Below are 23,030 nucleotides of genomic sequence, written 5' to 3'. Positions count from 1 at the left end.
GAGAGGCGAGGCCGAGTAACGTTGCACAAAGACAAAGTGGACGAAGAGAGGCAAACTTGTGGCTCCACAAGTATAATTATAACGTAACATAGACTATATCGATATAAAGGATATTGTCACATCTTATATCTAGTATAAAAATATATCGATATTTTTTAAAAACTCGATATATCGCCCAGTCCTAGTCTGCTGTATCAAAACGCTGCACTGCAGGTCAAACAGGACAAGAAGAGCCTTTTCACCAGAATCAGTGATTCTTTAAATATCATTTGTTCCCGTCATAAGCACAGCGTCAGGACTGCTGTGTGTGTGCTCTTCTCAAACAGCCCTTGTTGTAGTCAGATGGCCAAGCTTGCTGTCTTAGGGCGGTGACATCCAGAAGTTCACACAGAAATTTTGGAAGCATGCTATCAACGCTGATTGATGAGCGTTTCAGTCGTGGCTCAGTACTTACACGCTCATCCACAGAGCATGAAAGAGAAACGGCCGGGCGCATCGATAAAAGAATTCCAGAACCACTATTTTGGATTTGATGTTGTTATTTTTCTGCTGCTGATTTCTGATTTAAACTCACAGGATTTAAAAGACAGCCTGTGAGCTGAAACGAGCTCTGGGGCTGGGAAATGTCCGGCCTTTGCCTTCCTCGCCCTGATCACTGTTAGCGAGTCTTTAACTTCTCGATAACATACTTGAAGATTTGTCGTCTTCCATCTCTGCCTTCTGGGATTGTATTTGCTAATGTCTTTATTAATCCAGGGCACTGACCAAGGACCACGTTAAGTCCTCATCCTAAAAAAGGTGCAGCGAGTGTGGAAGAATTGTGTAAATGTAGTGACGCAGCTTCTTTTACCTGCTCACCTGGAAGACTTATAGATCAAACAGAATCAGTTAGAAGCATCGACGTATTAAAGCACACATGTAAACACAGAGTTATCTGCACCCACAACGTCCTGTTGAAACCACGTTACTGTCCCAAACACAGGAGGCAAAGCAGCGACAAACATCATCAGTGTGAAACCAGCAGCTGAGAGACCGTCGAGCACACAGAAGACACAAAAGTCTGTGTTACACCGCAGACGTTTCACACTTTACTTTGAAACAAACCTCAGACTTCATCCACCTCAACAGGCCAAAGCTCCACCCACAGCCTCTGAGCTCAATCATCATATGTTCACAAACGAGACTTATCTCGGTTCGAGCATCGCAGAGGGAATCAGCAGAGCTGGTGTGTCAACCACAGGTCAGACACATCACACACACTCTCTCAGTAATGAATGCACAGGCATGTCCTCAAACGCACACGCTCGGCTCTACCTGATTGAAAAGAGCCATTTCCAGACGCTCGGTAAATAAAAAGCCTTCAGAGAGCTTCGCCGTGATGACACGGTGGCAGGAACAGGTGCAGGTTTCATTCAGACGTTTTATTAAAAGCAGCCTGATGGCCAGAAAGCACCCTGTGCAATTTTCTATATTTGTGTCTCGCTGGAAACGCTCGACTGAAGCTAAAACTGTGATAATTTTATCAACAAATGTAATCTCAGTCATTTAACATGATTGCCTGTTACTTAAACATTATGCATTTGTTGAACTTTATTGAACTTGAAATGTGAGTCAAATGGCAGACGGGGAGGATCCTCCAGGCTCAGGGTGGAGCGGGAATACACCACGACTGGCTGGGATGTGAAAGAGAAGACAGCGTGGTGATCTAAAGTCCATCGAGAATAAAACCTGCAGACTCCACCATCAGATGGGAGGCAGCCGTGCAGCTGTGGGTTCACCCTCCAAAAGGAATCAGCACGGCCGTCACAAAGAGAGACCTGGAGACTCAAAGCCAACGAGACAGAAAACAGCTCGTGTTGTCGGTCGATGAGATTTTCAACATGCAAACATGAGCAGGAATAACTTTTTGTCCTGATGTGGATTCACAGCAAAAGGTTATGTTGGACGGATCAATGAGTCACCATCAGCACACGACACGTAGATTTAAAGGGCCGGATCTCCTCACTCTGAAATGATCCTGTGAGGTTTCTGTATCCAGTTCTTAGCATTTCATCCCCCAAATGTTGATTCTCTCTGAGGTGCAAAGGTGCAACTTGTTTCTCCAATCAAACAAAACATGACACATACACTCAGCTAAAGCAAAGGTTGGAGTTCAGAAGTGGTGTCACAGTGGGTGGGCAACAAACCAAACAGACCGTTGTTGAGTCGACGAGCAGGAAAAACTTACAGTCACAAACACGAGTCTGAAACACAAGCTTGCACAGAGAAAAAGAATCAAAGAAGGTGCTGGAAGAGTCAGAGCAACACTGAGATCCACAATTATGTTTCATAAAACCTCGAATGAGACAAAAGCATGAACACAGCCTGGAGTCCTGGTCCGGAGAAAGAACGGACATAACCACGTAGGGCTGGGCTACATCATACCGTTCACGGTAACACCGGTGTAATTTTGGGCAACGATAGGAAAATGAAATATGGCGATAGAATATGGGTACCACGCACATGCGCAGTGCCTAAGTTTACATACACACATGGCGGCGACGCAGAATGAGAAGAGCGAAAGTGGGTCGTTAAATGAAACAGATGAACCTGAACTGGTTTGTAAAAATGCTGCAGCTTCACTGGTGTGGAACTGGTTTAGCTTTCGTCAGATACACAACAAAGCACTATTTTTGGTAGAGCATGCTAGCGGGCCGTCGTTATTACCGTGTTGTTTGGAAAATACGGCACTTAAAATCATCCTTTGATTTTTCTGAAAGTCGACAGAGCCCCTTATAATCCCGTGTGCCTTATGTATGAACTCTGGTTGTGTTTACTGACCTCGAGACGATTTTATGTTCACGGCGCTCGAAAATCTGTCAAATGTTTCAGTACGACTTTGCTAAGCTACGAAGCCGCACCGCTTGATGGATTGTTGGAGCATTACGGCATCGTAGGCGGAGCCTCGCGGAGTGATACGTACTGTGCTTCAACATAATGTTACCGTATTGTTTGTGTATAACCTCTTTAAGTTTAGTGGATATTATACATGGTTATGCTGAGGATATGTCGACCAGTTTCCACTGGAAATGCCTTTTGGTTAAACTGTCAGCAAAGAATTTGCATTTGCACTGTTACATTTTTATATAACTTTAATGCAAAAAACAGCTGCTTGTTTAAGTGAAAATACATTGATGTTTGTTTGTTTTTTGCACTAATAAAGTTGTGGAGTTGTAAAGTGTTTTGTCAAGTGTCAATTATATCGTCAGTTATATCGTTATCGCAAATTTTCAAATGTATATCGTGATAAATATTTTTGGTCATATCGCCCTGCTCTATAACCACGAGGGTCAGACTGCACGTACACTCAAACCATTTTAAACCACTTGCACGTCTGCACGTGGCCTCAGTCATCCGGTGACCAGCTGGTGACCTGCTGCCAGCTCTGGTCACGAGACGGGAAAATTAGTTTTCCCCAACTGGTTGGTGAATATGCAGCAACCTCCAAAAGTCAAACTGGTCACAGAGAGGGTGCTGCACCAAAAACCACCTTGTGGTTGCTTTGGTTGCATGGACAGCACCAACTTGTCTGCAAACACTTGCCAACACAGAGCAGCAGTGAAACACAGCCGGGCCTTACTGCTGGAAACATGATTCAAAAGGTGCAGCTTTTACTTTGAAGGGCAGGGCTCTCATTCCCCACTCGTCACTGTTTCATAAGCACTCAGCGAGAAGGTTGCACACAAGCCGCTATCTTGCATAAAAACGACGGGTGGCTGCAGGAATATGCAACCAAAGCAATGCAGAAACGTTTTTGGTGCAGTAGCTACGACCAGTTTCACCTCGCAGAAGCAAGGACCACTCGCCAGCTGGTTGGAGAGCCTTCCTTGGTGGGGGGGAAACTCATTTTTCTCTAGTGACTGATGCCAGGTAATCTCGACTGGTCTCTTATCAACCAGAATCACAAAAGCATTTATTGATCTGTTTAATAATCGTTCTGTAAGCGATGGAGAGAGGGACCTACTTTCAGAATCACCCTGCAGGCGTACCTACAGGCTCCAGGGCTATGGCCACGCCCCTTATTCCCCTGAACACTCAGTATTATTACTTGATTAGATTATTAGATGACTAGACTGCAAAATCAGGCCACTTTATAATAATTAATTGGTCTAAATAAGTAATAAAGTCACTGTTTGTTTTGTCTGCGGCACTAAAAAGGTTGTTTAAAGTTTTCTCTTCCAATTATGATTTACCGATCCATGTTTAATCTTCCCGTTTGTTTTACCTTTAGGCCGTTTCCTATCTCGGATCACGGATGACTCGAATGTTTACAAGCCAACGCATTGTTGTCCGTTTCCATAGTGATGATGCTGCAGGCACAAAGAGACGCGGTTTCCGTGCACGTCGCGAGTTCAAGGCAGCACATTCCACATCCATCACCTGCAGCACCACGGCTCCATGTATTTGATCAAATTTAGTCCTCAGACTGTTTCTGTTTAAATGCAGGGACGGTGGGCGGGGCCGTTTCTGCTCCTCATCTTTTTCCTTTTCGATTCTTTTTATTGATCGGTGCCAAACGGCAGCAGCTGTCACAAAGCCAGCCACCGACATCACCGACATAAGTGTTCATCCTAACAGAACATAAATTGAACATGTGCAGCAGCAGCTCGAGCCGCGGTTCGCCTCTTGTCTTTTGACCCCATCTGTTGGCAACACGGACCCCCCCAGCCTCCACCACAGAGCATCTCAGGCCTGCTGACCCAGGGATGACGATTCAAATGATGCAGAGACTTTTTAAAAATATTAAAAGATGATTTTTTTAGGCAGCAGAAAGACTACGAGTAACAAACCCAGTCTGACATTAGTGATGCTTTAACTCCAAAGAGGAAAAAACAAAGCGAGCCGCCCCCTTCAGTGTTATCGGCGGGGCTGTTTGACCCAGATCCCTGGGCTGTGAGAGCATCCGAGTGGCTGCTCGCTCCTACATAAGATATGAGAAAGCCGTGCAAGTGTTCAACTCGATTATGCGGATGAGAGGAGAGCGCGGCTGGCTTTATAGGCCGACCAGCAGGGCCTCGAGAACCTCGAGTAAACCGGAGTCCTGTTTGATGTTTGCTGACAGAGATAACGGGAGAGGGGAGAGCGTGGCATTTCTTTAAATTGAAATGTAAATCCACCTCGGCAAACAACGGCGACGGCTCGCGATTCTACCGCAACGAGCCGAGAGTTGAAGTTACCTCAGCACAAACACGGGACGCAGTGATCGTGAAGCTCTTTCCTTTTGAGGAAGCGAAGCAGCAACGTGGCTGTAACAGACCTGAACGGCAGCATGTCAGCGTACCACAAAAAGCAGCTTAGCAAACAAAGAGATGAAATCTACTCGCTTGTCCAAATGTGCAGAGATTTTTATGCAGTTCTTTAAGACAACAAAAGGCGACTGCGCACAAAAATAGGTAAAGAAAAATCATCCTGCACAAAAGAAAGGATACAAACAGCCAGGGCAACAATGCCTCTCCACTCCCGCTGTGCGACAAGCGCACAGTCCCTCAAAAGGAAATTTCTCTTTCACATGCCTGGGTGCAGTATAATGCCCGAACAAAGATCACTTTAGCTCTATAACATGCTATTGGCGTGCTGAGAAAACAGCTAGCGGTTTGTGTTAGAGGCAGACGGGCTTAATCTGACACGCTCGTCCTCTGCAGAAAGGAAGCGAGCTTCATAACGAGGCTGCGTTTCACAAAGCGCCTCGAGAATCAGGAGACAAAACTGGGCTTCAAAACCTCAAAGTTGCTGATGTGTGCCAAAGCAGAGCTCAGTGTGGGGCTGTGTGATATCGAACGGTGCAGAGAAACAGAACAGAGGACCTCAGAAGTGCTGCACGCCAGATCCAAGATAGCACACGCTCCTTTTGTTCTGCTTTTCAGGCCTCTCTGCACAAATGAACACTGATCTCTTTACTTCCTGTTTTTCCTTCAGCAAGCTGAAATGTTTCATTTCTCCTCATCTAATCGGAGCTTCCCTCCAACACGTTGGAACAATGACGATCCAGGGCTGAAGGGACCTGTTGACGGCTTGGTGCCGGCGTCTCGTGACGCTTTGGCGTTTCACACGAGGCAACATGTCGACTGTATGTTGGTCATCAGTGTTTTGAACCCTCACAGGTGAACAGGGCTGCAGGGTGTCGTGTTACATCGTCACTCATCCTAAGCTCTCTTCGCTTCGAGTTATTAACCTCCAACCTTTGCTATCTGATGGCTTACTGCCACCGTTACTCTCGGGCTCATCCTGGATCGCATCTTTTCCACGTTTCGCCGTCTTTTTGTTCCTTATCTGCCTCGAACACTGCGAGTTTCCACACAAAAGCACGCGTCTCCTCCTGCTTTCAAGCTCGCTCACAGTTTTTTTAACCGCCACCTCCTTCCACTCTCTCATTTCACTCTCTTCTCCGCAGCTTTCTCTGGAGACTAAGTGCATTAGTATAAGAGGCTCTCTACCAGACTCGTGGCCTTCCTTCAGGCGCTGCAGCTCACGGGCCGAGCTCCCTCGTGCACTCTCAGAAGCTGAGTGCATTTCTGCGAACCCTTTGCTTTTGTGCAAGGCAGAATGATAGAGTCTTCACATCCATTAGTGACCGTACATCCGGTCAATACCATTGCAAGCTGCTTTGTCATGACAGGGGCAGGAGGTTTAATCATAACTGAAGTCAGGATCGCAACCAACAGAACTCGGAAAGAGCAGCACTAAATCGACCGACGCTCTGAAAGCTCTTATTATGGGTTTGCTTGCACTAGAAAGAAAAAAGTCTAACAAGAAGACGGAAGAAATGATGACTGGTTTCTCCACTACGGCGAAGAAGGTGGAATAATTTCAGGGCATATTTTATATGAGCAAAAAGCAATAAAACAAAAGAGAAGTGGATGCTTCCACGGGGCGATCATGAGATATTTGACTGCAGACAGTCACGCACAGTATCTGCAGGAGCCTGAAGCTAAAACAAGGACGGGATTTGTTACTGTTTTCATTTAAAAAGCATTTTACTTTCATGTCTCTTGGTTTTCTCATCATTCTCTTCATACCAGCAGTTATTGCTGCTGTGTGTTTGCTACAGAGGAACCACTGACAGTGATGATAAACTCCTGATACTGTTGAAAGCTACGAGCTTCACTCGGGTCAGCTGGTCCCACAAAAACGGAGCACTTATTAACGTGCTAGCAGCTGTTTCATAATAACCGATTCATTATTAAACGTTTAAGCATTCTCTGATTCTCTCTTTTCAACAATATTGATTGGCAGTAAACGGAAAATATTCCATCTTTGGATCAAAAGATTTCCCCTTAAGCTAACTGAAATTACGCTGCCAGAGGAAGCATCAGCATTTTGCAGGAAATTTCCTCGAAAGCCAAAATCTCAGCATGTCTGAACGTGCAACAGGTGTGATGGAGGAAAGAGGTTCAAACACCAACCCCATCACATTAGCAACACCTCAGAAAACTTCCATCTCTGCACCACCAGCGAGCTTTGCCCCCCTTCACCTGTGACGGTCCCACGCCGTCAAACACAGGAGGCGGGGAGTCCCCTCCTCTCAGCTCTAATTAGACTCATTTAAGTCAGACACTAAAGCGGACATCTACACCCCCACAGCCAAACTAACTTAACATGTTACCATCCACATTTTTCATGAGTCAGAGCTGTAGGGCCAAATCTGACAGCTAGCATGCTTGGTTAGCATGCTTGGTTAGCATGCTTGGTTAGCATGTAGCTGGTTAGCATGCTTGGTTAGCATGCAGCTGGTTAGCATGTAGCTGGTTAGCATGTAGCTGGTTAGCATGTAGCTGGTTAGCATGTAGCTGGTTAGCATGTAGCTGGTTAGCATGTAGCTGGAACAGCAGGTAAAGGCGCTCAAACAAAAATATTATTTTTGGCTCAAAAAACATAAACATGGTTTAGAACCACAACTACAACTTAATCCTTTATTTATCCAGGTAAAAAATCTCATTGAGATTAAAATCTCATTTCCAAGAGAGACCTGGCATCATGGCAACAAAAGTCACACACCACATAGGTATATAACATTTAAAACAAATACAATATCCCATACCAACATGTGTAAAATATACAATAACAGATGAAATTAAGAGAACATTAAAAACAGTCACACTGAGTAAAAGAGTTGTTCTCTCTCCCAATTCTGATCATTTCAGTTCCTTCTGCAGATTTTTCCAGGAAGCAGGGGCAGCGTATTTAAAAGCCTTTTTCCCCAATTCTGTTCTGATTTTTGGGACAATCAATTGTATGATTTTGTTCGAACGAAGGCTGTATTGGTTGTGTTTTTACACATATAAACACATAAATAAGATCCAGCCCAAGGAGAGATTTATAGATAAAGATCAACCAATGGGAGAGTCTGCGAATATGCAAAGATGGACATTTAGCAGCAGCATACAAAGAACAATGATGTACACGACTTCCATAGCCAGTAATAAAACATAGAGCACAATGGTGCACAGTATCCAACCTCTTTAGGTGGTGGGCAGGTGCATTCATAAAAAGCAGGTCACCATAATCCAATAAAGGTGAAAAGGTTGCACGAATCAAATGTTTTCTCACTTGGAGAAACAGGATTGGTTTCTAAAAAAGTAATCTAGTTTTAGTTTAAACTTCGACACAAGCCTTTGAATGTGAGTCTTAGATGACAAATTCTGATCTATAATGAGCCCTAGATACTTGTAAGATGTCACCATTTCAATTTCAGATCCTTGAATTGTTTTAATCTTAGGAGACGTAGCTAACGACTCTTTGCCATTTGAGAATGGAACATCGCCTCACTCTTCCACCTCATCCTCGAGCTGGGTGATATTTCAGACCGTTGAAGCTAACGTTCTGACAGTGACCTTCGCTTCACTCTGAAATGCAGAAATTGTTCCAGTTTCTCACGTCTGTGCTGACAAGACAGTGAAGCACTCGTTCTGTGCTTCTCTCACTGATATGTAAGCTGCAGCTGACCGATGCACGATACACACCCATGCAGCCGTCTGCCATCCAAGCAAACCACCCGAGCTGCCGCTGGAAGGGAAAATGGGCAGGTTACAATCAAAACTGACTGATGTATTCAAATCGAATGTTTGGTCTTCATGGCCATGAACGGAAAAAGTAAAATTTAAAATCACTTCTGCAAAGCCTGAGCGCTAAACAGGAAAGAGAAATGGTTGCAGGTCAGCGGCTCAGTCAGCAGAATAATCACTTCCACGTCAATATTTCCCGCCACTTGACTTTAATCTCTCAGTCCACCCGAGTTCCTTTAATTAACAAATTGCTTGACAACAAGCCGACTGGCCGTCTCATAAATTACCAGCGGATCGCAGCTTGAGAAAGCGATTTGGACCGGATGCCGATTAATCCGCCGCCAACATCATCCCAGAGGAGAGCGACTCGCGAAGCTCCCCGAAGAGAGCGGCTGTTCAAAGCTGCGTGCACAGACGTCAACCGAAACGGCTTGATCTGAGGAGCCGAACGAAAGTGGCAATCATCAAGAGAGGCCTGAAAGTGAGGGAACGGGAGCAGCTAGAGGAGGAGTGAGGAGGTAGAAAGAGAAAGAACAGAGAGGAGCGGTTATGAAACGGCGAGACAAAGACGAGGGCTGGAAAGGAGACAGCGCGAGAAAGACGTCTACTCACTAATTAATAGGTGTCTGAATTTCAATTAACGCTGACCTCGATTTCTGTGAGGAAGAAGAAGAAGAGGAGGGACAGCTTATGTAAGAGGGCATCTGTGGAGAATATTTTGTTGTCCTGGCGCTCTGCGGACGTGAACAAGGCGCCCGTTCTTCAGCAGTGGGCTGGATGTTAGCTGCAGGTCTGCCTGGAAGTTGGAATAATGCGACGTATTGTCGCAGCAACGCGACGCAGCGCTCGGAGCAGAGCTGTGATTGTTTCCATGTGTGACATCGTGTTCCACACTTCGGCCTCCAGTGTTGCATTACTGCACAATAATGCTATTATGCTGTTATAACTGCATCATGTTTGTGTCACTGTGCATGCTACTCACTGTGCCGGTCTGACACTTTGTTCTTGCTGCCAGTCAGGCTCACCGTGCAGCCTACGTTTCCCAAAATGCATCTGAGAATAGAGAGACTGCTATCTGTGCTTTTCAAGGATGGTGCGTTATTATTACTGACTAATCAGGAGGTTTTATGACACAGCAAGTCCAAATCTGCTTCATACTCAGTTTACAACCTCAAACTGGACAGCAAAGCCCCAGTTTTCACCCCAGAGAAGGTGGAGCAATCAAATGTGGAAGAAGTGTGGTGGAGGGGGGCGTAGTCAGATGAAAACACTAAATAAATACATTTTCAAGTGTTTTCTGTCAGATTTCTGGGTGGAAACAAAATATGAACAGGATAGACAGGAGAGACCACACCCGACTGAAATCAGTCGACTTCTTCTCTGCACTGATTTCACCACAGCTGACTTCTTCAGAGCCATTAGTAGAAATCTAAGTCTGGAGGAGTCTGTGTTTGCAGTCCACACTGATCTGTAGTGAGAGTAGGGAGCAGGTGGAGGAGAACCTGGCAGGTGGAGGTGTGGACTGTAGAGAAGAGGAAAGAAAGTTGGCAGATACAAGACAGAATATGTTTGAATGAGTCATGCAAGGAGTCGATTTAATGAAGGTTGATTAGTTTAAATACCCACGGTCAAGAAAATATGTGAAGGAGGGAGTGCAGGCAGGGTGGAGCGGGTGGAGACGAGTGTCAGGGGTGGTTTGGGACAGAAGGAGATCAGCAAGAGTGAAAGAGAAGGTTTAAAGATGGTGGTGAGAGCTGCTGTGATGGTTGGGAGAGGGTGGAGGCCGAGCTGAAGATGTTCAGATGTTCACTGAGCAGCATGGATCAGAAATGAGTCCATCAGAGGGACGGAGAGGGTTTGGACATGTGCAGAGGAGGGAGGGTGGATGTGATGGACAAGGGAGGATGAAAGTGGAGCTGCCAGGCGGGAGGAGAAGAGCTCAGAGAAGATTCATGGATGTAGTGAAGGAGGACATGCAGAGGGTTGTTGTGACTGAGTAAAAACACCAGAAAGATGGAAAGCTTGACTTAAGATAAGATAAGCTTTATTAGTCCCACGCGTGGGAAATTTGTTTGTTACAGCAGTGGACAGTTCGAAGTTACACGGAAAATTAGAAAAAAGGAAAACACTGGAATAAGATATCAATAGATAATATACACAACTGTACACAATCGAATAAAATAGAATACAAATGCTATATACAATTGAGTATAATACAACGATGCCAGAAAAGATTATTTTAGTATATTTATATACCCCACACACACACACACACACACACACACACGTCAGGCGTACAACAATCAAGAATGCAAAGCTACTAAAGGGAGAAAGTAAAGCTGGCAGTACAAAGACGACACTGTTGTGCGTCCCTGCACTTGTTCCTCTGTTTGCATGTTAGATTTCCTCCAGCATGTCAAACCCTTCTGTCCCTTCTGTGGGGCGATCGTGGCTCAAGAGTTGGGAGTTCGCCTTGTAATCGGAAGGTTGCGGGTTCGAGGCCCGGCTCCGTAAGTCTCGGTCGTTGTGTCCTTGGGCAAGACACTTCACCTACCGCCTACTGGTGGTGATCAGAGGGCCCGGTGGCGCCAGTGTCCGGCAGCCTCGCCTCCGAATGTGTGGATGACTGGATGTGTAAAGCGCTCCTTAGGGACGAGTAAAGCGCTGTACAAATAAAGGCCATTTACCATTCTGGCGAGCAGGACGGGTGGTGAACAAACCTTCAGGTGTGGAAACTCATCACCATCCTCCACAACAAATTGGCTTTGTAGGAGAAGTCCACAGCTAAGTTTGAAGCCACAGAGCACACAGTGTACGAACTGTCTGAACACGCCCGAGAAGATGACCTTGAATATGAGATCATCCACATGTAATGAGTTTATTGTGCATTTTCTCTTCAGATGCCGACGGCTGGAGCCTTTTGATGACACCTCTTATTTCTGTGAGTCACTCTGTGCTTTCAAAAACCAACAAATCTCCCTTTACTTCTCCAACGTTCACCTTTATTTACTGCAATGCAGCTCCGGCAAAGATGTCAGAAGAGTGACGGTGTCTGGCCCGTGATGATGAGAAACAAGAAAGAAAGCAGCTGTTTCATCACGCCGACACCGCTGCTGTCAGACTCCTGCTGCAGAGCCCAGAACCTCAGTCTGAAGCCGTCTGATCTATTTTTGACTCCTTGTTCTACTTCATGATGTTTGTGTCTGAATTCAAGAATATGCTGCGTTACACTTTTTGTGAACGAACAAATTTCTGTTCTTCAACCAGGGAGATGAACCCTCCTGCAATAAAGCCACCTCTGAAACCCTCACACCTCTGCTGCCACCTCCACCTGTGTGGAAGAAAGCAAAGAACAGAGCAAAGCCGATGCTCACGCTTTAAAAACAGGTTGGGTTAAAGAAGAGAGCACAATTTAGGGGGCTTTTCTGAGGTAGAAGGCCACAGACGATCATTACACAGGAGACTTGGTGGGCATCGACATCAAAGCTAAAGTCCTGGATTCCAGATAAAAGCCTGGAAATACTTGGATGGGAAAATAACGTTTAAAGCACCCAAACACGGAGCTTTGCTCGTCCAAGGAAGCTTTGTGTTGGGAAAAAAGAAACAAATCGATGCGAGTGTGTTTACCCCACAAGATCCTACAGCGCCACGCTTCAGAAAGATGAATTTCTTTAAGTGGAGTCGAGATAAAAACGATAAAGCGTTTCCTCCAAGAACCCCTGCAGTGCAAGCAACGTCATTAAAAGCTCCGACAGAGCCTCCAAGTTCAGCTCCGCTCTTTGTTTCTGTACGTTTACGACACTCGCAGCAGGTAACGGCTGCAACTAATCTGCTGTCAGGCAAAGGATCCATAAAATGAGGAAATGCAAATAAAAAGGTTTGTGTGTGAAAAGTGACACACGAGAACAACATGTTTCAGTACAACAAGGTTTTATATCAAGCTGTCGATGCACACGACAACATTCTCCTTCTGTTTGAGACCCAAACTTTAGTCCTGACAGAAATATCTGATTCTTTGGTTCTTGAATGCGTCACTAAATCCACCAGAGACTCAAACTTTGTCTTTCTGCTGTTTAATATTACACAGGTTGTCTGAGCACAAAGCTCCGGACATCTTTTCAAAGTGAAAAAGAAAATATTGGAGTGAAAGACATCTGCAGGGGGAGATGTTAATGAAAGGAATCCCTTTCAGCCTGATGTTCAACACTGCAGATATACTTTTGGTGACCCCCCCCAGACCGCTCTCTCCCACTGGGACACAAACACAGGACTTTAGCAGTGGCTCCTTTTCCTGTGAGTCTCACCGTGGTTGTGACGGGCGGCTGGATTGGCCGAGTCGGGCTCTGTGAGCTGCTCCTCAGCAGATTAACCTGCTGCCCTCGTAGCTGCTGTGTGTCAAAGCAACGTGTCCGAATGTTGAGCCGCTGGCATCAACCAGGTTAGAGATCTTATCCTCTTCACCTTTCAGTGGAATGGAAAGAGTACGCCCCGAGGCGGGCCAACATCTTCCATTATTTACCAGATGCTTAAAAAAGAAAAAGCACACTTTTCCAAGCCGAGCAGTCCAGGCAGAGTCTTCTTCAACTGCAAACAGCTACTCTTACCCATCGGTCCATATACAGTGACTGGGAGAGGGGGGGGCAGGATGAGAGGGACCAGCATATCGCAGTAACCAAAGAGTGTGATAGGCCTGCCACAAACGATTATTTTGATAGTCGACTAATCAGATCATCATCCATTGGACGTAAAACTACAGCTTATTGCACCAGCAGCATCTGCTCTTATATAACTATCATTAGCTTACAGCTTTAAGTGTTTAAGGTATGTGTTAACTAAAAATAAAGACAAGATGATAGTTTATTAAATTTTAATGAAGTTTGCAGATTGTTTCGGTGAAGTTTAATAAACTCCTTGCTATCTAAAATATAACAGGACACCGGAGTAAATTCTGGAGCATCTCACACTTCTGATAATCAGCTGTCTGCTTGACGTTTATTCAGCTGTGTAAAAACTATAACTTTAATCTCAGCCAAACCGATTTACTCAGGAACAAATAAAATACTAACAAAAGCCAAACAATAACAGTTTTAAGTTATCTAAGTGACTCATATATCATGTTTAACCTGAGTAGCGAAAGACGGCGGTGGGTTTGAAAACGATTAGCTCGATAGCTAGCCCCCGGCTAGCTATCGAGCTAGTGGGTAACAGACGTCGGAGCGCTTTTGAAAATATGTGGTGTCTTGATAAACTGAGCAGATATTTGAGGTTTACACAGCTACATTCTCGCCTGAAAATATGTTCAACGTTTATTTTGTGACCCAGAAAGAATAATAAGAGTAATATTAAAACTAACTAGCTGCCGCCATTGTTGGAAACTGAGCTGGGCTGCGCTATGAATTCTGGGACACAGCTTCTTCTTCTTCTTCGGGGTTTAACGGCAGCTGGCATCCTTGTACATGCAGTGCTGCCATCTTCTGTTTCAGTCCGTTATTACACTCTTAAATCCTACTACTTATTCCTGCGTCTTTTGGGATCTTACAAAGCTTCAAACGACGCGTCGACTATTAAATCAGTCGTCGACGATTTTGATAGTCGACTAATCGTGGCAGCCCTAGAGTGTGAGCTGCAGGGCGGGGCGGCGATGCTGCCTCTTGGGTGTCGGAGACCACACCTCCAAGTCCTCCAAGAAAAAAGTGGATTCAGAAAATGTTTTTTCTTGAGAATCTCAACATGATTTTTCCCTTTTTTCTGGTTCATCTGTTTAATTTCCCACACAGTTCCTCAGTTATTCTGTAACCTGCTAACCTCACTGTCCCCTCAGAGTCCACCTCACGGATTCACTCTGCAGCAGCTCCTCTGAAACACACGGTGCCGACACGCGTGTGCTGTGCAGGGAACACTGATTATCTTCTTTAAATGAAGTTAAGTTCTCGTTACAGTACACGCAGCTCGAGCGTTTGCTGCCTTGGATCCCTGTCGTCTCAGAGCTCTCCTCTCCGTTTCCCCCTCAGGACTTTTGTGGATTTAATCAGGAAAAAAAATGAAGCGATCAGTGTTTCACGTGGATTCTCCCGGGCCGTGGATTTCATGGAAAACAGCGAGCGGCCCTGACATTTTACGCACTCGCACATCACGCGATTCAACTACCTCCCTGTTTGTTCACGTGTTCGCACACAAAGCAGGCCGGGTTAATTTCCTTACGCATCCCAGAAGACACGTGGTCATCCTCGGGCCACGGCTGCCCTGCACGATCCATATCTGCACCTTTGATGATCACAGTCTTCTCTACGATTGGTTCCACACGCGCAGCGAGGTAACAAACACATGAAATCAACTCTGTGCGATTAGAAATACACAAACAGACACGCTGCATCAGCCAAGAGCTCGCCGTGACCTTTCAACTCCATCGCAACAGCATGATCCCAGAAACGTGCACATCTGTATCCGTGCAGTCTAATCACTGCGACTAAAACACACTGTGTGTAGTAACACGCTGCAACCCTTACACACCATCCTTATCACTACAGCCACTGGTGCATTCCTGATGCTAACAACAACAGGCCACAGGCAGTGGACGCTTTCCCCCCCCCTCGCTCTCTCTCACTGCCCTATAAATAGCCCATTACTTTGAAATGCAAGTATGCTTCCTAAAATCTCCACCCCTCTCGCTCCGAGCGCGCTCCCAGACGCGCACACGGGTGACGCTCACCCATCTACAGCAGAGTCCAGATTAAACTCCTTTTAAAGCAGCGAGGACGGAGCGGCAGCATCACTGGGCCGTTTGATGTGGCTGGTTGATATGCAGCCGGCAGTGTTTGGCTGACTGAGTAGGAGCACGCCGTGCAGCGAGAGCGAGGCCGCTTTGACTCGAGTGCGCCGTACAGACGGGAAGAACAGCCAGCCGACATCTGTCAAACTGCATCTTCTGTCACATTCGGCTAAAAGCTGCAGCTCAACACCTCAACGCTAAAACATCATCAAGTTATTACGAGGCTCTTCATAATTAGTTTGGTTTTAAAACAAGAAGCCAGTCTTATGCTTCTCACTCGTTCTCAGTTCTGAACTGACGGTCGTACAGACGTGACCGAACACTTGGACTCTGGCGGCGTTGCAGCGCGGCATTACACGCCGAGTCTAAGAAATGAGATGAGCTGACACTAATTCATATGAGGCGACACGATCAGAGGCAAAGCTGCTTTGGCGAGAGTTAAAAATATTCCAGCGTCAGTGAAAAACTCGCTTTGTGTGAATCCTGAAAACCCATCAGCTGAGATTCTCCTGACGCCACCGACCAGAGACGGACGACGAGCTCGTCGACTCCGATTGAGGGCAGCTGGGTCAGCGGCGCCGCTCTGCAGGGACCAGGAAAACTAAATGATTGTTGGACTTCATGGGAAATTCTTAAAGTATTCCAACTATCAGCTTCACTCATCCAGCTGGTTGGTTTCCAGCAGCGTGTAAGCTCTCCCTCACATTAGAGGTGAACAAGAAAATAGGTTTAGCATCCAGCGTCGATTAATGCTAACACACACAGGTGGCTCGGAGTTCTTACAGAGTGTGCAGGTGGGGCTGGATCAGGTGACCCTGAATCCTCCCTTAGTTATGCTGCAATAAGCTGCCGGGGATTCCCATGATGCATTGGGTGTTTCTTCTTCACTCACTATGTGTTAACAGACCTCTCTGCATTGAATCATATCTGTTATTAACCTCTGTCTCTCTTCCACAGCAGGTCTTTATCCTGTCTTCTTTCTCTCACCCCAACCAATCACAGCAGATGGCCCCGCCCCTCCCTGAGCCTGGTTCTGCTGGAGGTTTCTTCCTGTTAAAAGGGAGTTTTTCCTTCCCACTGTCGCCAAAGTGCTGCTCATAGGGGCTCATATGATTGTTGGGTTTTTCTCTGTGTGTGTTATTGCAGGGTCGACCTTACAATATAAAATATATGTTGTTGTGATGTATCAATAAAACTAAATTCTGTTCAGACTGAGAGTAAAATTCAATATAACATTCAATTTACGTCACACAGCTAACGTCCAAAACATTCATTTTTCTGTGTTTTTAGGTTTTGTAAAATTTAAAGCTTCTAGATAAACATGAAGAGAAAATCATTTAGTATTGATTTATTGATATTTATTTATTTTCTGTCCTTTCAATGAATTGTTGTCGTTTCGTGATGATGCACATGAATAAATGTGCAGCATGTTCATAAATAGTTAAAATTCTGAGTTCAGTATGTTTACAAGAAATGGTTGATTGATCACAAAGCACAGGGTGACATCACCACAGGCTACAGAGGGAGGAGCTGCAGAGATCTGACCCGGTCGCACGTCCACAGCCGAGAGGCTCACGGGACCAAGTTTCAGGGCCAAAGATAATAAATAAATCATGGAGAATCATGATGGTGGATCCTCATCTCTGGTTTTTTCATGATGCATCAGCGTTTTTGAACATTTCACAGTTGCAAAGCTTCCACCGCAACACGCCAACAACCAGCAGGTCTGCTTCGTTTTTCCAGAGCTCAAAGTCCTCCCATTCTCTGGGCTCATGTTGGGATTATTTTGGTTAAATTAAAACAACAACAACAACAACAACTTTAAAAATAATAATAACAACATATTATCAGTAATATATGTCTGCTTATCAGTAAGCAGACATCCCGACACCGTTAGTTCCACAAAAACAAAACGTGGGGTGGTGATGTCATCACCTGGAGCCTGACTGAGATCATTTAAAATCTCGATGCAAACGTGTCACATCTTTACTGCCTCGTGTTAGAGTTTAGTTGAGTTTGTGTGCATTTTAAAAGGGTCGGTTGGTTCTTTGTAGATGAATAAATACTGTGGTGCATTAGTGATGCTCGTATTTAAATATTCAAATAAAGATGTTTATAAAAAGCCTCTTTGGTGTTACTTTAGAGAGTCGATGATGAAAACAATTTTAAACATTTAAATGGAATAATTTACTCTGAGTGGTTTTCTTACATTTTTCATTTGAATCAAAAGATTTTTGGATTTTTTTTCCAAAGAAAAGAAAAAAAGATTTTAGACTTTTATTGAAATGAACGCGCTGATCCGACACCCACAGTGCTGTGCATTAAATGGACTTCTAACCAGAGGATTTTTGGACTAATAGAGGCGTTTGTATGCGTTTTGTAGTATCCGTAAGACATCATTTTTAATGCATTCAGTTTGAGGCAAACAGTAAAGTTGTGCACGTATCATTTAAAACACAAACTCAATCGACTTCCGGTGAGCGCTCTAAAATGGCGGATTAACTTTTTGTCCGCTCCTGATCATAAGTGAGGAAAACTCCACAAACTCGATACAATAACCGTATTCATACTGACGATGATATACAATGCGTGGAGTCAGATGTAAAAAGACACAGGGGGGCTCCAAAAGTTACGGAGAGGCAAAAGACACCTTACGGGACGGCGACAGCGACGGAGCTAGCATGAAGAGGAGCACGGAGCAAAGTGAGGAAAACGAGCTAACAGTGGCTAAAGCAATACAAAATTTGAGCGATAGCATCCGAGAGATGAGGAAAGAAATCAAAGAAGATCTGAATAACCTAAAGGCTGAGATGAATCAGAAGCTACAAGAGGCCATCGTGGATATTCGTAATCACGCCACAAGGCTAACTGAAGCAGAACAACGTGTGAACGAACTTGAGACAGTGAATGTGGACCTGAGAGATGCGCTAATTCATTGTCTGGACCAGCAGAAAACTCTCCAGACCAAAGTCACGGACCTGGAAGGAAGATCGCGCCGTAACAACCTCCGTATATACGGAATTAAGGAAGATGCTGAGGGGAATGATATGATGGCATTCATTAACAACTTCATAAAGAAAGAACTTGCCCTTCCCGAAGATGAGGAGTTGCAGATTCAGCGCGCTCACCGATCACTGGGACCAAAGCCGCAAGACATAGCGATTGCAAGGTCTATTGTGGTTAACTTCCAGAGATATGACATAAAAGACAAAATCCTGAGAGCAGCTTGGGCAAAGAAAATTTCTTATGAGGGCAAAACTATCACTTTTACACACGACCTACCGACTGAGATTAACAACAAGCTCAAAGAATACAAGGACATTAAGAAGATCCTCAAAGAACAAAAAATTCGTTTCCAGACACCATACCCAGCTAAAATGAGAATTCATTGGGAGAGCGGACCACGCCTGTACAAGAGTGCATCAGAAGCGGCAGAGGATATGAAGAAGCGGGGTTACGCTGTGGAGACGTCCACAGCGTACGTCCCTGTTGACGTCCACAGTTGACGTCCCTGCAGCCACGCTGCAGGGACGTCAACTGGGAACAGGTTTTCACCCGAAGCACACACTGGGAGAAAACGGATAGCTCACACTCCGAACGTGTCCGCGGAAGGCTTCGTGGATTTCTCAGACAATAAGTATAAACTATCTTGTGTTAGGCCTCACTGGACTAAGCGGCCAAAATACCTGTTTTGGCTCTGTAAGTACTGTTTCCTAATCTCAGTTTATTATAATAGAGGAAGAGGCGTTTAGCCTTTCTATTACATTTTATTTAAGATTTATAAAGAAATACCTCTACCATATGCTGGCATTGTACGTGTTGCTCCCGTAGGGTTTTTTACTTTATACCATTTTTTTTGCGTTAAACCTGTGTCGTGTAAAACAGACTATGTTGATCAGGACCGAGAGAGAGATACTTAAAATGCGCAGAGACAAGAGAAAGCTGCTAGATGCAGCGATGGAGCTCCTACATATGGTAGGATTTCTTCTCCAATATTGTAAGAATGGACACTATAGAATGACAGGGCACTATAAAGCCCCAGGAGTGGAAGTCAAGGTAACATATGTTCAGTTTTTGTGGTTATTTTGTTCTTATAGTTCTAACTATGTTCAGAGCGTCGACATAAGTGGTTGGAAATACCGGTATGAGTAACTGTGACTTTAGAGCAGCTTCATGGAATGTAAATGGACTTAACAACCCTGTTAAGAGGAGTAGAGTCATGTCTAAGATAAAGCGGGAAAAAATACAGATTGTGTTTCTCCAAGAAACTCATTTATCTCAAACAGAGCATGAGAAGTTAAAGAAGTTTGGATTCTCAAATACATTTTACAGCTCTTTTAAAACAGGTAACAAAAGAGGAGTTGCGGTATTGATACACAACTCCCTACATTTTGAACTTACCAGACAAGTAAAGGATAATGAAGGCAGATATGTGTTAATTCAAGGTAAAATAGAGGGCAAAATGGTAACTCTTCTTTCAGTCTACCTACCACCAAATTATGATTTGAAACTTCCTAAGAAAATCCTTGAATTGATCTCCTCGGAGTCTCAGGGTGTGTTAATATGCGCAGGGGACTTTAATACAATCATGCATAAGGAGGATACCTCTAATAATAAGAGGATCGTGACTTCACAGAGTAAATTGCTAAGAAAGGGCCTGGATGACTTGGGCTTATTGGATATTTGGCGAGAAATGCATCCAAAGCATAGAGATTTTACTTACTTTTCACCTCCCCATGCCGTATATTCAAGAATAGATCTCTTCTTTGTCTTTAGAAATGATAGACATAGGGTAAAAAGTTGTGACATAGGCACTAGGACTATGTCAGACCATTCACCAATTTATCTAACAATTAACCTAGAGACTAGACCAAAAAAAACTATATGGAGGCTAAATACAGGTCTACTTAACAATAAGGCTATTATAAAAGAGATAAAAACCGAAATAAAACATTTTCTAGAAATAAATGATAATGGCCAGGTAAATCCTAATATTTTATGGGACACCTTAAAGGCAGTTGTTAGGGGCAAGTTTATATCACTAAGTGCAGCTCTGAAGAAAGCTAAAGAGAATCAGATAAATGGACTTGAAAATACACTAAAAGATTTAGAAAACAGACACAAGAAGACTCAATCTGACCAAACCTTGAAACAAATTCAGAAAATTAAAAAACAAATTCTCAATATATATCAGGAAGAAGAAGAGAAAAAATACAAATTTATGAGACAATCATATTATGAAACGGGACCAAGGGCAACAAAATTACTTGCTAGAAAACTTCGTAAAAAGCAAATGACGCATTCTATATGCTCAGTCCTTGATCCCCAAACTGGGAAATTACAAAGTGACCTGGAAGGAATTGACTTGGCATTCCAAACCTATTACAAAATGTTATACGCACAACCTGCACAAGCCAATACAGAAGATATAAAAATGTTTCTTAATTCATTAGATTTGCCATCAATTGGCAAGTGTCAAAATGAATGCCTAACCAAACAGATTCAGAAAGAAGAATTGGAAATGGCCTTAAAGAAACTAAAAAATAACAAAACACCAGGTACAGACGGCCTGCCGGCTGAGTGGTATAAGGCATTTGAGGTGGAGGTGCTTCCAGTTTTGCTAAGGTCATTGAACTGGACATTAGAGAATATGTCCACCCCCCCATCATGGTCTGAGGCAATCATAACAATTATACCTAAAGACGGTAAGAACAAAACGCTGTGCAGCTCATATAGGCCGATATCAGTCCTAAACCAAGATTATAAGCTTTACGCCTCAATTATATCTAAAAGGCTAAACTCGTTCATTCCAGATTTGATTGATGAAGATCAAACTGGATTTGTTGGGGGCCGGCAAACCCAAGACAACATAAGACGCTCTCTCCACATAATCAATAATGTAAGAGAAAATAATCATAAAGCGGTACTAATTAGTCTGGATGCCGAAAAGGCCTTTGATTGCGTCAGCTGGACGTATTTGTTCTTGGTCCTAGAAAGATTTGGTTTTGCTGAAAACTCCATTAACAGTATTAAGACATTATATTCGATGCCTACCGCGAGAATCAAGATAAATGGACGAGTCACGGACCGTATAAAGTTGGAAAGATCTACTCGTCAAGGTTGTCCCTTGTCTCCGACACTTTTCGCTCTTTACATTGAACCTTTAGCACAGGCAATAAGAGAAAATAATAGTATTCATGGGGTCGTAGTTAATTCAAGAGAACACAAAATAGCATTATATGCTGATGATGTCCTTTTGTACTTGTCAAATCCAGACCAATCCATCCGGACCCTTTTAGATTTGCTGGGAAGGTTTGGGATGTATTCTGGTTACAAACTCAACATAGGAAAAACACAAATTTTAAGTTTTAACTATAGCCCGTCGAGTGAGGTTAAAAAATTTTTTTCTGTTGATTGGTCTCTGAAAGCAATCAGATATTTAGGAGTATGGCTGACTAAATCATTAGATGACTTGTATAAAAAAAACTTTGAGCCCGTGAGCCAAAAGATTAAAGAGGACCTCACCCAATGGTCAACACTTGTTTTTGATTTTAGCGCGAGGATGGAGGTCATTAAAATGTCAGTCCTACCCAGACTACTGTATCTGTTTATGTCTCTACCTATCAAAATCCCCAAATCTCAGTTCCATGACTGGGACAAACAAATATCTCGATTTATTTGGAGGGGGCGGAAACCTAGAATTAAATATAGCACATTATTAATCCATAAAGAGAAAGGCGGCTTCTCCCTCCCAAGTCTCAGAGATTACTACCTTGCTGCTCAACTCAAAATAATTATACAATGGTGTGATGACACTTATGGGGCCCGATGGAAAGACATTGAGAATATGTGTGGGGTCATTCCAATACAAGCCTTGATAGGAGATCAGAAGCTTGCAACAGCCTACCAGAAAGAACTAAACCCTTTCGCATCTTTTACATTGCTTATCTGGTTTGAGTTAGTGAAAGAACTAAATCTAAGGAACCACATTCAAGTGCTTAAGTGGGTGGCTTATGACTCTGAGTTTAAACCAAACCAATTGGATTTACAATTTAAGAACTGGTCACATAAAGGCATTAATGTATACTGTAAAATACTGGATAAGAATGGCCTGCAAAGTTTTCAAACATTACAAGAAAAATATGGGCTAGGAAAAAGTGATTTTTTCAGATACCTACAATTACGGCAGTATTTGTCCTCAAAAGTGACTAAAGAAATTA

At 44.0% G+C, this 23,030-nt stretch overlaps 1 long non-coding RNA gene across 1 annotated transcript in view; it reads right to left on the bottom strand.

Annotated features, from left to right (window-relative positions):
* Window positions 1-3,304: 3,304 nt before the first annotated feature.
* LOC146517752 (uncharacterized) overlaps window positions 3,305-23,030 on the bottom strand; it is a 40,862-nt gene continuing 21,136 nt past the window's right edge. The window contains exon 4 of the long non-coding RNA XR_014874207.1: window positions 3,305-18,280. This is a non-coding gene — a long non-coding RNA (uncharacterized LOC146517752). The remainder of the gene's footprint in view (window positions 18,281-23,030) is intronic.

The sequence above is a fragment of the Neolamprologus multifasciatus genome, chromosome 5 (assembly GCF_963576455.1).
Source record: "Neolamprologus multifasciatus chromosome 5, fNeoMul1.2, whole genome shotgun sequence".
Lineage (NCBI taxonomy): Eukaryota > Metazoa > Chordata > Actinopteri > Cichliformes > Cichlidae > Neolamprologus > Neolamprologus multifasciatus.
Note: the sequence above shows the minus strand (reverse complement) of the source record. Positions and strands in the feature narration are given on the sequence as shown.